Source organism: Pseudophryne corroboree, chromosome 9 (assembly GCF_028390025.1).
Source record: "Pseudophryne corroboree isolate aPseCor3 chromosome 9, aPseCor3.hap2, whole genome shotgun sequence".
In the NCBI taxonomy this organism is placed as follows: Eukaryota; Metazoa; Chordata; class Amphibia; order Anura; family Myobatrachidae; genus Pseudophryne; species Pseudophryne corroboree.
Window position 1 is genome coordinate 75,108,869 of NC_086452.1, and position 14,682 is coordinate 75,123,550.

The 14,682-nt window shown below is 41.6% G+C and overlaps 1 protein-coding gene and 1 long non-coding RNA gene across 5 annotated transcripts in view; one reads left to right on the forward strand and one right to left on the reverse strand.

Annotated features, from left to right (window-relative positions):
* Window positions 1-14,682, reverse strand: part of LOC134957548 (vitamin D3 hydroxylase-associated protein-like) — a 98,592-nt gene that overhangs the window by 21,770 nt on the left and 62,140 nt on the right. The gene's annotated exons all lie outside the window — the stretch shown is intronic.
* The window catches only part of LOC134957549 (uncharacterized), an 88,876-nt gene continuing 86,606 nt past the window's right edge, over window positions 12,413-14,682 (forward strand). The window contains exons 1-2 of the long non-coding RNA XR_010186660.1: window positions 12,413-12,547; window positions 13,086-13,323. This is a non-coding gene — a long non-coding RNA (uncharacterized LOC134957549). The remainder of the gene's footprint in view (window positions 12,548-13,085; window positions 13,324-14,682) is intronic.

A 14,682-nucleotide genomic window follows, 5' to 3' on the forward strand; every position in this document is an offset into this window, starting at 1 on the left:
ACCGCCCTCTTCCTGTCAATCACTCTGCGGCCAGCAGTGCGACTGAAAAGCTTCGCTAGACCTTGCGTGAAATTACTACAATTCGTTGCAATTGTACGACGAGCGTGCGCATTGCACCGCATGCTCATGCTCAGAAGTGCCATTTTTTTGCCTCATCGCTGCACAGCGAACGAATGCAGCCAGTGATCAACTCGGAATGACCCCCTATATACACAGTATCACCTGTAAATATACCCTCACACCAAAGATACACCCCCCAAAAAAATGGCCAAAGGTGATCCTGTTTGCTGAATGTGCTTTTACATGTGTTTTCCTCTGATAGCTGCAGATCCCAATCAGAGAGAATATTTGTGACTACATAAATTGCAATCAGGCTCAATTTAAGAAGACGAACATCTCTTGTTAGGCTTGGTCCCATCACCTTGTAATTACTTTGGGTGGACCATTTTTATTGCGTTATATATGGAATGCTGATGTCCCTATTTAGGAAAGATGCCTTTCTTGTGATACCATATATAAACCCCTTAGGAAGCCGTTCTGACGAAACGCGTTGGTTTATATCAGCTACGGTTTCTTGTCCATTGTTGGCATCACACCCCTTGAGCTCACACCTGAAAAGGTGAGGGTGTTGCTTTCCATCTTCCATCTTTTGGAAATGACAAAGAATCTTCTGGTTGTATCTCAATGTATTGTTTTATGATGTTCATGTGAACATGTGAAATTGTATGTACTTTTTAATAAAAGTAATTGGTATCATGTCAAATTAGGCCTTTGGCCATTTTTTTGGGTGGGTGTATCTTTGGTGTGAGGGTATATTTACAGGTGATACTGTGTGTATAAAAACCCACACTTTGGAGGGGTTCACTACGGCTGGCCGGCGGTCGGGCTCCCGGCGACCAGCATCCCGGCGCCGGTAGCCCGACCGCCGGCTTACCGACAGCGTGGCGAGCGCAAATGAGTCCCTTGCGGGCTCGCTGCGCTCGCCACGCTACGCGTGCAACACTATTTTATTCTCCCTCTATGGGGGTCGTGGACCCCCACGAGGGAAAATAAGTGTCGGTATGCCGGCTGTCGGGCTCCCGGCGCCGGTATACTGAGCGCCGGGAGCCCGACCGCCGGCATACAGAAGACCACCCCTTTGGAGGAATGTTCAATGAACATATATGAAAATCAGGAAGTAATGAATTCATGTATACAACAAGGCTTTAATGAGCGCAATTGGTCTTTGTAGGTATATATATATATATATATATATATATATATATACAGTATATATATATATATATATATATATATATATATATATTATACACACATATGATAACCAAGCTCCTCACAGGGGAAATTCTATTAAGCAGTGTAAATGTGATACTCCAGCAGAGAGCAGTAGAGGAGAGAGAGACTACGGGTGCACTAAGACCCTGCGGACAAGATAAAGCTAAGAGACACTAGGACTCAGCAGACACCCAGTGAAGCGGTTCCAGCTGTCCTCTTTCACAGGAAGACTGAGCTGTTGGGGCAGAGCTATGAGAAAGCACCAGAGGAGACATTTGGCGAGACGTAATAGCGTCCGAGTTTGCGGGATGACAGCCGATCTTGGACGTTTATTTAAAGTGGCAGTCATGCCTTGTAAATGCCGCTTTAAAAAAACATCCAAGATCGTCCGGCATCTCGCAACTCCAGCAATCTCGCCCATTCAGTGTGACTGCAGGAGAGATGAGGAGGAGGATCTCCTCGCTGAAAGAGTCACTTTTTATATTATTTTTGGGACATAGCCCTGCACCAACAGCCGGGAGTTGGCTGAGTTTACTGTATGTCAAGTGGATTGCAGCAGCAGTAATGTGTTTATCTTAGCCCTGTCTACTCACAATGCAAAGCACGCCACAGCGCCAACTTCAGTTGTGCAATTAAAGAGACAGCTTCATCATTTATACAATATCTAGAAACTTGTTCAACACTAAGGGCCTAATTCAGACCTGATAGCTGGGCAGCGATTTTGCTGTCCTGCGATCAGATAGTCGCCGCCTACAGGGGGAGTGTATTTTAGCTGTGCAAGTGTGCGAATGCATGTGGGTACCAGTAGTCAGCGGAATACCACAAGGGTCCGTACTCGGCACGCTACTGTTCAATATATTTATCAATGATCTAGGACAGCCTGGAAAGCACAGTGTCAATCTTTGCAGATGATACTAAACTGTGTAGGGTAATTAATTCAGAAAGCAATGTGGAGTCTCTACAGAATGACTTATTTAAACTTGAAACCTGGGCGTCTAAATGGGGAATGAGGTTCAATATAGAAAAATGCTAAGTTATGCATTTTGGGACAAAAAACACACATGCATCCTACACTCTAATTGGGGAAAATATAGGGGTAACTGCTGTGGAAAAAGATTTGGGGGTGCTCATACATAATAGGCTTAATAACAGTACACAATGGGGGTCATTCCGAGTTGATCGCTAGCTGCCGTTGTTCGCAGCGCAGCGATCAGGCTAAAAATCGGCATTTCTGCGTATGCGTATGCACCGCAATGCGCACGCGTGACGTACGGGTACAAAGTCCTTTGTGGTTTTGCACAGGTTCTAGCGAAGCTTTCAGTCGCACGGCACAACGCAAGAAGATTGACAGGAAGGGGGCGTTTCTGGGTGTCAACTGACCGTTTTCTGGGAGTGTTTGGAAAAACGCAGGCGTTCCAGGGAAAACGCAGGCTTGGCTGGGCGAACGCTGGGCGGGTGTGTGACGTCAAAAGCCATCCCACCAATGTTAGAATCAACGCACACGAAGAGTAAGTCCAGGGCTGGTCTTGTTCTGCACAAAATATTTTTGCAGACGCTCTGCTGCACAGGCGTTTGCACTTCTGCAAGCGAAAACACACTCCCCGGTGGGCGGCGACAATGCATTTGCACGGCTGCTAAAAACTGCTAGCGAGCGATTAACTCGGAATGACCCACAATGTCAAAATGCAGCAAAAAAGGCAAGTAAGGTGCTTGTGTGTATAAAATGGGGCATTGAGACAAGGGACGAGAATGTAATCCTTCCGCTGTACTAATCATTGGTACGTCCGCACCTGGAATATTTTTTACATTTTGGGCACCATATTATAAAAAAAGATATCGGGGAACTAGAAAGAGTTCAAAGGCGAGCTACTAAACTGATTAAAGGGTTAGAGACACTGGAGTATGAGGAAAGGCTTACTAGGTTAAATATGTATACACTAGAAAAGAGGCATCCAGGTGCAAACGCAGGATTTGTTGGGGGGGGGTTTCCATATATATATGTGTGTCACGTCGGCGGTGCAGAGGAGGGTGTGCGCGACAGCATTGGTGCGGAAGAGGAGGCTGGGAAAGCTGGGGAGGCGGCTGCGGCGCTGCAGAAGGCTGGGGTCATTGGCTCCTATGACCACTACAATTTCAACTTTGCTGTGGTCCGGCGGCCAATCAGGAGCGGCCACGCTGCAGCAACTGATTTGCAGCCGGTTAAAGTGCTCCAATTGGCACGTGAATAGAGCCGCATTTGAAAAGATGCGGCGGCAGGGGTCTTCAGTAGTGCTCGAAATGCCAATATGCCATATGCCCACTTCGAGCACTGTATATAAATATATATATATATATATATATGCGGCAAAGAATGAGGTGGCACTCATATATATATATATATATATATATACATGTATATATATATATATATCTGGAAGTAGAAATTCAGAAGAACGCGCCCATAGCGCAAATCAAGTTTATTTCTTTAAAGCACATCTTTAACAACAAGGCACACAGTTTAAAAATACTCGTACCCTTTCAGACTCACTCTTTGGGCCAGTGTATGTACATGAATTCACTCCACAGGGCAATAGCACCAACCACTGGATCCAGATGCCGGGACCGCACACCGCGCCGGTAATCCGAACCCGTCCGGCCACCCGCAATGGTCACAGGGAGATGTAAGCACCAAATGGAAAAAGACAGATGTCTGGCAAGCTCCGCCCCAACGCGTTTCGTGGATACTTCCTCAGGAGGCTGGCTTGCAGACGTCATCTAGAGCTTAATATACTGCCTTGCAGTTTGTCCCAAGCTGATTTCAATAATTGACGATGAGTTAGTATACTCATGACATACAGATTTTAAAACACATTTGGCCCACATTATACAACAATGTTACATATAATTATAAAACACATTACATATACTTTTAAAAAAACCTCAGACTTTATCTCAGACTTGAGAAACTTCTAATCAAAGAAACAAAAACGTGGTGGGATATAGTCAGTTTGGACTACTGTATATAAAATGTAGACGGTCCCTAGGGGATTAAGATTAAATAAAAATCCCATAGGGTACACTGAAAATAATTTTTTTTTAGATGAATGGTTTAGGATTCAAGAAGAGTGCTCCTTAGAATTAATGAAATTATTGGTATGTGAAAAGAAAAAATGTTTAGATTCAGTAGAAAAAAGCCTGAAAGAGTTAGATCAGGAATTGGTTCCTCTAAGAGGTACAGAGAAATTTAATCAGATCAAAAAAAGTATTGACTTAAAAGTTACCGCTATTGAGGAAAAAGTAATCGAGACAAAAGCTAGGAAGTTTAAGAGGGATAAGATAGATTATCAGAAGGGCCAAGTACGCACTTGGAATATATCTAGAAATCAGATGAGACAGGCTGACATTCTTCCAACCATTAACACACCTGTTAGAAAGACTAGTTTTAATAGGTGGAATTTAGAACGAGGGCCCTTCCAAGATCAGCAGGGATACTCTGGGCGAAAAAGAACTTTTAATCGTGAACGGGAGTGGGAAATTCCTAGAAGAACTGCACCCTATAGAAAGCATTCTGAAAATCAATATGATTATTCAAACTTTGCTCAAAAAAATAGATTTGATAATCTGCAATATGCAAGAGAGAGAGGGGAGCACAAACAAAACGACACGGTTAAGAAATAGAGAGATACAACAGGGAGCAGGGTACACCGGTAGGGAGAAAACGAAGATTAGGGGAAAGAGAGGAGGGCGATCTTCCCAAAAGAGAATCAAAATTGAGAAACCCTTATTAGAAGAATCAGATAGGGGTATCTTCAATTTATCAAAGTATACCCTGAATCTGGTTGAAAAAAGGGTCTTGTCAAAGGGGTTGTCCTATGCTCCTTCAGCCAGCTTAAACAAGGTCAATACGTATATTGATTTGAATCTCTATATTAGGAACCTCACACTTAAAAGGCATTTTCTTAGGAAGAACGAAATTGGGATCAGACTAAAAGTGGATCTGGTTTAAAACTCAAATCCACATATTTTCCTTTGGAATCTAGAGGCCCTTATGTAGAGATGTTTAATGAAATTATGAAAAAGGATCTTGAAACTATTGATATTCCTAATAAGAGAAATAATAACTTGAGTAAAAATGAATATCAAGCTCTTAAAGCCTTGGCCTCAAATACAGATGTGGTGATAAAAAATGCTGACAAAGGGTGTGGGATAGTTCTTATGGATAGGGAATATTATGTTAAGGAAGCATATAGATTACTCAACGACTCTGAATCTTATGTAAAGCTTACAGATGATCCAACAAATGGATTTCTGATTGTATTAGAAGGGATACTAAAGGAAGGATTGTCAACTAATAGTATCTCTATTGCAGAATATCATTATTTATATAATCAGCACCCTCGGATGGCTACATTCTATCATATCCCAAAAATCCATAAGAACCTATCCCACCCCCCGGAGAGACCTATTATTAGTGGCATTGGATCTCTGACATCTAAGATCTCAGAATTTGTAGACTGTTATATAAAGAAATATGTCCTGAGTTTGGAGTCTTATATACAAGACTCCACCTCGGTTTTACATATATTGAAAGGGTTAAAATGGAAGGAATCCTATAGGTGGTGTTCTATGGATGTCCAGTCGCTATATACGTCGATCCCTCATAATAAGGGTATCTCAGCGGTGGAGGCTAAACTTAGGAATGATCCTGAGGTTAATGACTTGAAGTGTAAGTTTATCTGCCAGTGCTTAGAATTTGTACTTAAGTACAATTATTTCACATTTCTTGAGGATTGGTATCAGCAGGTGTGCGGATCAGCTATGGGGAGCATTTGCGCCCCGAGTCTGGCCAATATCTACATGGGACAATGGGAAATGGAAACTATAAAAGGTGAGATGAGGTCCAAAATAATCATGTATAAAAGGTACATAGACGATTTGATTATCATATGGGATGGGAATGAACAGGAATGGAATGATTTTTTGGGGATCCTAAATGTGAATACATATAATTTAAAATTCACAGGTACCTTTGGGGCCTAATTCTGAGTTGATCGCAGCAGCAAATTTGTTAGCAATTGGGCAAAACCATGTGCACTGCAGGGGAGGCAGATACAACATGTGCAGAGAGAGTTAGATTTGGGTGGGGTGTGTTCAAACTGAAATCTAAATTGCAGTGTAAAAATAAAGCAGCCAGTATTTACCCTGCACAGAAACGAAATAACCCACCCAAAGCTAACTCTCTCTGAAAATGTTATATCTGCCCCCCCTGCAGTGCACATGGTTTTGCCCAATTGCTAACAAACTTGCTGCTGCGATCAACTCAGAATTACCCCCTTAGTACGAATAGGTTGGAGTTTTTGGATTTAGTAATTTCCACTGAAAACTTTGAAGTGACAGGTGAGATAGAAACATATACGCACTTCAAGAAAGTTGATAGCAATAGCTATCTGGAGTTTAAGAGTTGTCATATCCCACAGTGGAAAGAGAATATACCCTATTCTCAATACACCAGACTGCGGAGAAACTGTACAAGCCTCTCTAAGTTTGACGAACAAGCAGAGATCTACACAGATAGGTTTTCAGAGAGGGGTTACCCTAAGGAACTTACAAAAAGGGCAATGATGAGAGCAAGAGAGAAGAAAAGAGACGCCTTGCTGGTTTATAAGAAAAAGGAAAATGATAGAGGAAGTACTAAAATGTTTTGTCCATTTGTAACACAATTTAGTACAGGCTTTAAGGATCTAGAAAGGATAGCTCAGAAAAACTGGCATATCTTGCAACTAGATCCCATATTGGCTCCTGTACTTCCGAAAAAACCTGACATTATCTACAGAAGGGCAAGAACTGTTAAATCTATGGTATCTAAAAGCAAATTGCAAAAAATACAGACTGAGAGAAGTGATCACTTTTTGGTACCCACAAAAGCCATTTTTCAATGTGGGGGCTGTAAAGTGTGTAATTTGGCTGATAAGGGAGCAAAAAATACAATGGGGAAGATAACAACATGTCCCAACATTATTCAGTCCTTTATAAATTGTAACACCAGCTTCTGTATTTATGTACTAATGTGGCCCTGTGGACTTGGTTATATTGGTAAGACCAAACGGGTATTAAAAATTAGAATATTGGAGCACACTAGAAATATTAGAACGTGTTATGAATCATAGTGTTCCGCGACATCGTGCAGAGCGACACAATGCAGATCCCTCCCTCTTGAAATTTGCGGGTATTGAACATATAGCAATAAGTAGGGATGGTGGCAATAGAGAAGAACAACTGCTTAGAAAGGAGACCTTCTGGATTTTGAAGCTAAATACACTGGTCCCACGTGGTCTAAATGAGAGCTATGAGATCACCCCGTTCATTAGGGAACGGTAGGCTACCTTGCTTATGATCTATCTTTATGATTTTTCTTTATTATTTTAATAAAGTATACTTGAGATCTATATTGATGTGTACCCACAATTAAATATGGGGAATGGAGAGGATAGGCTATGAAGCAAGACTCTGGGATTATGTCAGAATATGAACAATCTAGGAGTTGTGAGCGACTGTATCTTTTTGGAAATAGATTTGTGATATCTGTGTGGATCAAAAAAGTTTTTTACTGAGTCATGTATATTTGTATCGTTCTCTAGTACTGATATCCATACCATCTCGTTATGCACTTTTATTAACAAATGGGAGATAGAATGTGTGTTTCTTTATATGTATATAAAGGCTTTTTATGAATTTAAAAATACATATGTATGTGCTATATGGGAAAGAATTGTTGTTAAATATATGTATATCTCGGTGATTAGGGTTTTTTAATGTTCATAATTGTTTATTGCTTAATGGATTATGTAGCAGTCAGTGAAACAAATGCTTTTTTTAAAAAAAATAAAAAAAAATAGTAACTGTTCCTTTTATGACTAAGAGGTTGTTTTTAAAAGTATATGTAATGTGTTTTATAATTATATGTAACATTGTTGTATAATGTGGGCCAAATGTGTTTTAAAATCTGTATGTCATGAGTGTACTAACTCATCATCAATTATTGAAATCAGCTTGGGACAAACTGCAAGGCAGTATATTAAGCTCTAGATGACGTCTGCAAGCCAGTCTCCTGAGGAAGTATCTACGAAACGCGTTGGTGCGGAGCTTGCCAGACGTCTGTCTTTTTCCATTTGGTGCTTACATCTCTCTGTGACCATTGCGGGTGGCCGGACGGGTTCGCATTACCGGCGCGGTGTGCGGTCCCGTCGTCTGGATCCAGTGGTTGGTGCTATTGCCCTGTGGAGTGAATTCATGTGCATACACTGGCCCAAAGAGTGGGTCTGAAAGGGTACGAGTACAGGTTGAGTATCCCTTATCCAAAATGCTTGGGACCAGAGGTATTTTGGATATCGGATTTTTTCCGTATTTTGGAATAATTGCATACCATAATGAGATATCATGGTGATGGGACCTAAATCTAAGCACAGAATGTATTTATGTTACATATACACCTTATACACACAGCCTGAAGGTAATTTTAGCCAATATTTTTTGTAACTTTGTGCATTGAACAAAGTGTATCTACATTCACACAATTCATTTATGTTTCATATACACCTTATACACACAGCCTGAAGGTCATTTAATACAATGTTTTTAATAACTGTGTGTATTAAACAAAGTTTGTGTACATTGAGCCATCAAAAAACAAAGGTTTCACTATGTCACTCTCATGCAAAAAAGTCCGTATTTCGGAATATTCCGTATTTCGGAATATTTGGATATGGGATACTCAACCTGTATTTTTAAACTGTGTGCCTTGTTGTTAAAGATGTGCTTTAAAGAAATAAATTTGATTTGCACTATGGGCGCGTTCTTTTGAATTTCTACTTCCAGATATCTTTGCTCAAGGGGTCCTGAGCGTCTTGGAGAACTGCAGCGGTGTTGGTTTACACCAGTACAATAGCCCAGTGGTGAACTACTTGAGGACTGCTAACCATTATTTCAGAACTACCAGCGCACCTGTACACAATTTTCACCTATATATATATATATATATATATATATATACACACGCACACACACATATATATATATATATATATATATATATGGATATGGAGGAGTTATTGCGCCACTTGTGTTTGACAATTATTAAGAATAGAGAATAATATATATAAAAAATATATATAAAAAAAGGTGTGAAGTTAAAAATAGATACTCCCTAGAAATTCAAAAAGGGTGTCAGCTGGCCCCCAGACAGGGATGGTAATTCCCTGCGATGTACACGGATTTAAAAGAAATGGGGGGGAGGGGGATATAGCGACCAACGGTGTCTTTAAAAACTCACAGAAAAGGTATAAAATATAAAAGCAATTTATTCACATAAAAATAAAGTTTGCACATAAAAAGTTTTTTCACATAAAAATATCTTAATAACAGGTCTCTTTAAAAAATGGGATAAAAACAATTTACACAATTCTGAGTATAATACCAGTTAAAAAGTAGATAAGAAGATTATAACTTAACTTGGTATAGGTCACTGCCAGGTTGCCCAACGCGTTTCGTCATACAGACTTCACCCCTTGATGAAGTCTGTATGACGAAACGCGTTGGGCAACCTGGCAGTGACCTATACCAAGTTAAGTTATAATCTTCTTATCTACTTTTTAACTGGTATTATACTCAGAATTGTGTAAATTGTTTTTATCCCATTTTTTAAAGAGACCTGTTATTAAGATATTTTTATGTGAAAAAACTTTTTATGTGCAAACTTTATTTTTATGTGAATAAATTGCTTTTATATTTTATACCTTTTCTGTGAGTTTTTAAAGACACCGTTGGTCGCTATATCCCCCTCCCCCCCATTTCATATATATATATATACACACACACACACACACACACACACACACACACACACACACACACATATATATATATATATATACACATATATATAGTATATATATATATATATACACACAGAGGAAAAACCACAGCACTCACCACACCAGAAGCGGGGCACAGCTATGCACTTACCACTCACAGGGTGGGGTGCATGTAACACTGCACTCTCCACCACAGAAGCGGGGTACACAGCTGTACTTACCACTCACAGGGCGGGGTGCATGTAGCCCATGACCACATCGCTCTAATAAATATATATATATATATATATATATACATACACATATATATACACATATATATATACATATATATGTATGTATATATATATATATCTGTATATATCTATATATATATATATCTATCTATATATATATATATATATATATATATATATAACACTATATATTCTGGAACTCCATATAGCAATATGTTGGTGCCCTCAGGTGCCCACCAGCCTGTAGGTGTAAATTATGTAAACTTACTGTGGCTTTGAGACAGTAGCGGATCTTGCCACGGGCAAGCAGGACTTTTGCCCGGGGCGCCGCCTTCCGGAGGGCGCCGCACCATGGCAAGATCCGCTGCTGCTGTGGTACCCCCCGCTGCCGCGGCCCGCTGTCCGGTATGAAGGGAAAATAGACGCTACGCGTCTAGTTTCCCTTCGTGGGCTGCCCGCTGTGAAGGGAAACTAGACGCTACGTGTCTAATTTCCCTTCCTGGAGAGGACCTTCACTGTAATGAAGTGCGGTGCGCGTTGACGTCATCGCGCACCGCACAGCACAGCTTAGCGTCTAGTTTACCTTCGTGGAGAGGACCTATGCTGTGCGGTGCGCGATGACGTCATCGCGCACCGCACATCCTACAACAGTACAGGGGGCGTAACTGACCACACCCCCTGTATGAAGCCACGCCCCCTAATGCCGCCCGGGGCGCCAGAAGCCCCGGAACCGGCCCTGCTTTGAGAACAGATGCATGCAGCACATGAGGTGTGTGAACGGGAACCCAGCACACTGCAGTAGTAGGCTCTGCCCACTCGTGATCCCGCGATTGTGAGGGGGCGGGGCCAAAAATGACGCGATCCAGATAGTTTGTCTCGTATTAGCCCCTCCTAATCACCATACACCCACTACTCGCGGCATTTTGCCGTGAGAGGTGGGGCTTAGATCGGGGCCTGCAGGCAGTTATTTAAAAGAAAATCGGCCTGTCAGGGGGGGTTTCTGGGTACTCAGAAACCCCCCCTGCATGCGCTAGTGGCATCCAAGAGGAGACATTATTAATATCTTCAAATATGTAAAGGGTCATTACAAGGAGTTAGCACGGGATTTGTTTATTAAAAGAACTCTATATAGGACACGTGGGCATTCGCTGAGACTAGAGGAGAGATAATTCCGTACACAACGTAGAAAAGGGTTCTTCACGGTAAGGGCAATAAAGATTTGGAACTCCTTGCTGGAGAAGGTAATAATGGCAGACTTTGAAAATGCATTTAAAAACAGATTGGACAAATTTCTAACTTGAAAAAGTATCCAGGGTTATAGCATTTAACATAGTGACATTAATGTCTGGGAGTGGTAAGAATCATAGTTGTCAATTGGTACTTAACCATTACTTCAGCAGGTGCATTATTTATAACATGAACAGCTTAACACAGAATACAGGTTGAACCCGATGGGCATTTTGCCTCTTTTTACTCTCACTGACTATGTAACTATGTATCTATGCACAAACTGATTTTGTGCAGTCTCTGCACCGCCCAGGACTTACTCAGCCGCTGCGATCACTTCAGCCTGTCCGAGACCGGATTTGACCTCAGACACCCTCCCTGAAAACCCTTGGAAACGCCTGAGTTTTTCCAGACACTCCCTGAAAACGGTCAGTTAACACCCACAAACCTACCTCTCAATCTCCTTGTGATCGCCCATGCGATCGCTTTTTTCGCACCATCCCGTTGCTATGCACCGATGGGCGGTGCAGTCATCTGCGCAGTTTGGATCCGATCGCAGGCTGTGAGAAAACGCAGCCTAGCAATCAGGTCTCAGTAGCGCACGCAGAGGGGGTTTCTGAGTACCCAGAAACCCCCCCTGATCAGTGCTGGCTGACAGACACTCTGTCTACAGTACATCTCCGACCAGAGGACGGCTGTTATGAGCCGGCCGGACGCTGACAGAGAGAGAGCAGGGCACCTATCACTGTCACTGCCGAGTGCAGTACTGCCGGGAGCCTTTAGATGCCCCCATCTCCATTGTGCAGAGGCCGTCCCTGCTGAGCACAAACTGAATGCTGAGCAGAGCTGAGCCTGTCATGCAGCTGCCTCAGAGGCAGGAGGAGCATGAAGAAGCGTGGGGGAGAGACCTGACAGGGGATTCCAGAGATCACACTCAGGAGCTGGGATCCTACAGAGGAAGTAAGTTTTAGCTATGTGTGTGATCTATCTAGAGTATCTCACCCTCTGTTTCCGTCTGTCTATCTATCTATCTACATCCTCTGTCTCTAGGGGGTTTCTATCTATCTATAGTGTCTCTTTCTCTCTCTAGGGGTTTCTACATTTATCTTTCTCTCTATCAGTATTCTACATCTCTCTGTCTCTCTCTCTCTGTCTGTCTGTCTGTCTCTCTCTCTCTCTCTCTATGTGGGGACTGGTTTCTATTATGTATATTAATCTGGTAATCTGATTTGTGCAGTTTGTATGTACTCTCCATGGGTATGTCTAATATATTAATTGTTTTGTATACTAACTTCATTGAGCACTTTTCTGATAAGTATCTCCCCAATGATATTGTGCTGTGTATTTCAGAGCTGTTTTTAACAGTATGTTAAGTGTTTATGTGATTTCTATGTTTGTATATATTTGTTATATGCTATATTCTTCCCCACATTGTAATGTATTAATGTTCGTGGACTTTTATATGTATTAACAGCCACTATCCCTGATCATTCCACAGGCGCTGCAAGTGGAGGGGCTGTACCATGTGATCCTGCACTCGGGCTGCTCAGCGTGTGGTCACCATAGCAACCCAGGACATCGTCAACCCGGAAGTCCATGGTGAGACACAAGCGTCTCGGTTGCTGTGGATCCCGGTGGTGGCGAGCAGGAAATACGTCATGTGACATGACGTGGAACCTGTGAGCGCTTGGGAAGTGACGATGGGATTGGCTGTCTGGCGCGGGTATTTTAAGTGGGTAAGTGTGTTTCACTTGTTTGTACTGGTGTGTCTTGACAAAGAGGCGGAGGCCTCGAAATGTTGACAATATAACAAATACCAGCTTTTCTTCATCTCTAATTGCCTCTCGAGTGCCATCTTGTGATCCTCCTTTGGATCAGTATGACTTGTTGGACATGGGCACCGGGGCCAGCTGTTTGATATTAAGGAGGGCCGGCTGAATTGGTTTTGTGTGTGTATGTATACTGTATATATATATATATTCTCATTTTTTTTTTTGCTGGGTGCTCTCACATATAGGGTTCATAGTACAGGTCACTCAAATGGTGCTGCACTCCTAGCATACAAACGATGACATTATAAAAGTCAACGTTTCAATGCCATTTATAAAAGGAGTACTGCCCCATATGAGTGATTTTATATATATATATATATATATATATAAGTATGGTATGTAGGCGGCACTCGTGGACTTAATTCAAATAAGAAACCCGGAACACTCCTGGGTTGAATACAACGTTTCGGATTTATTATCCTTCGTCAGGTATATAACAAATGCAAGAAATCAAGCTTACCTTTATGCAGTTAAGAAACACCAAGTGAAAGTGAAAGTAAGTGCAAAAACACTCCCCATGCTGCTGCTGCTGACGTCATCACCAATAGACGGCGCCTGAGCAGTGACTGGGACAAAGTGAAAATGAAAGTGAAAGTAAAAACCGTTACCATGGTTACAATGATACATTGTACAAACGGACATTACTACAAATGATCTTACAGCAATACTACAAAAAATAGCAACATAACCATTATAAGAAACAATTAAAGGAAATCATTTCATTCAGTCCATGCGGGGAAACAGTATTCAAAAGATGTATCCATTTAATTTCTAACTGCAGAAGGATCTTTCCTCTATCACCCCCCCTGATATCTTCCTTGACATGGTCCAACATCATGTAGCGTAATGAGGAGAGACTGTGCTTGCAAGATTTAAAATGTTTGGCAACAGGCTGATCTATGTTTTTCCCTTCCAATATCTGCTTAATGGCGCTACGGTGTTGTGCCATTCTTTCTTTGAACTGGCACACCGTTTTGCCTATGTAATATAAGCTGCATAGGCAAAACGGTGTGCCAGTTTAAATCTTGCAAGCACAGTCTCTCCTCATTACGCTACATGATGTTGGACCATGTCAAGGAAGATATCAGGGGGGGTGATAGAGGAAAGATCCTTCTGCAGTTAGAAATTAAATGGATACATCTTTTGAATACTGTTTCCCCGCATGGACTGAATGAAATGATTTCCTTTAATTGTTTCTTATAATGGTTATGTTGCTATTTTTTGTAGTATTGCTGTAAGATCATTTGTAGTAATGTCCGTTTG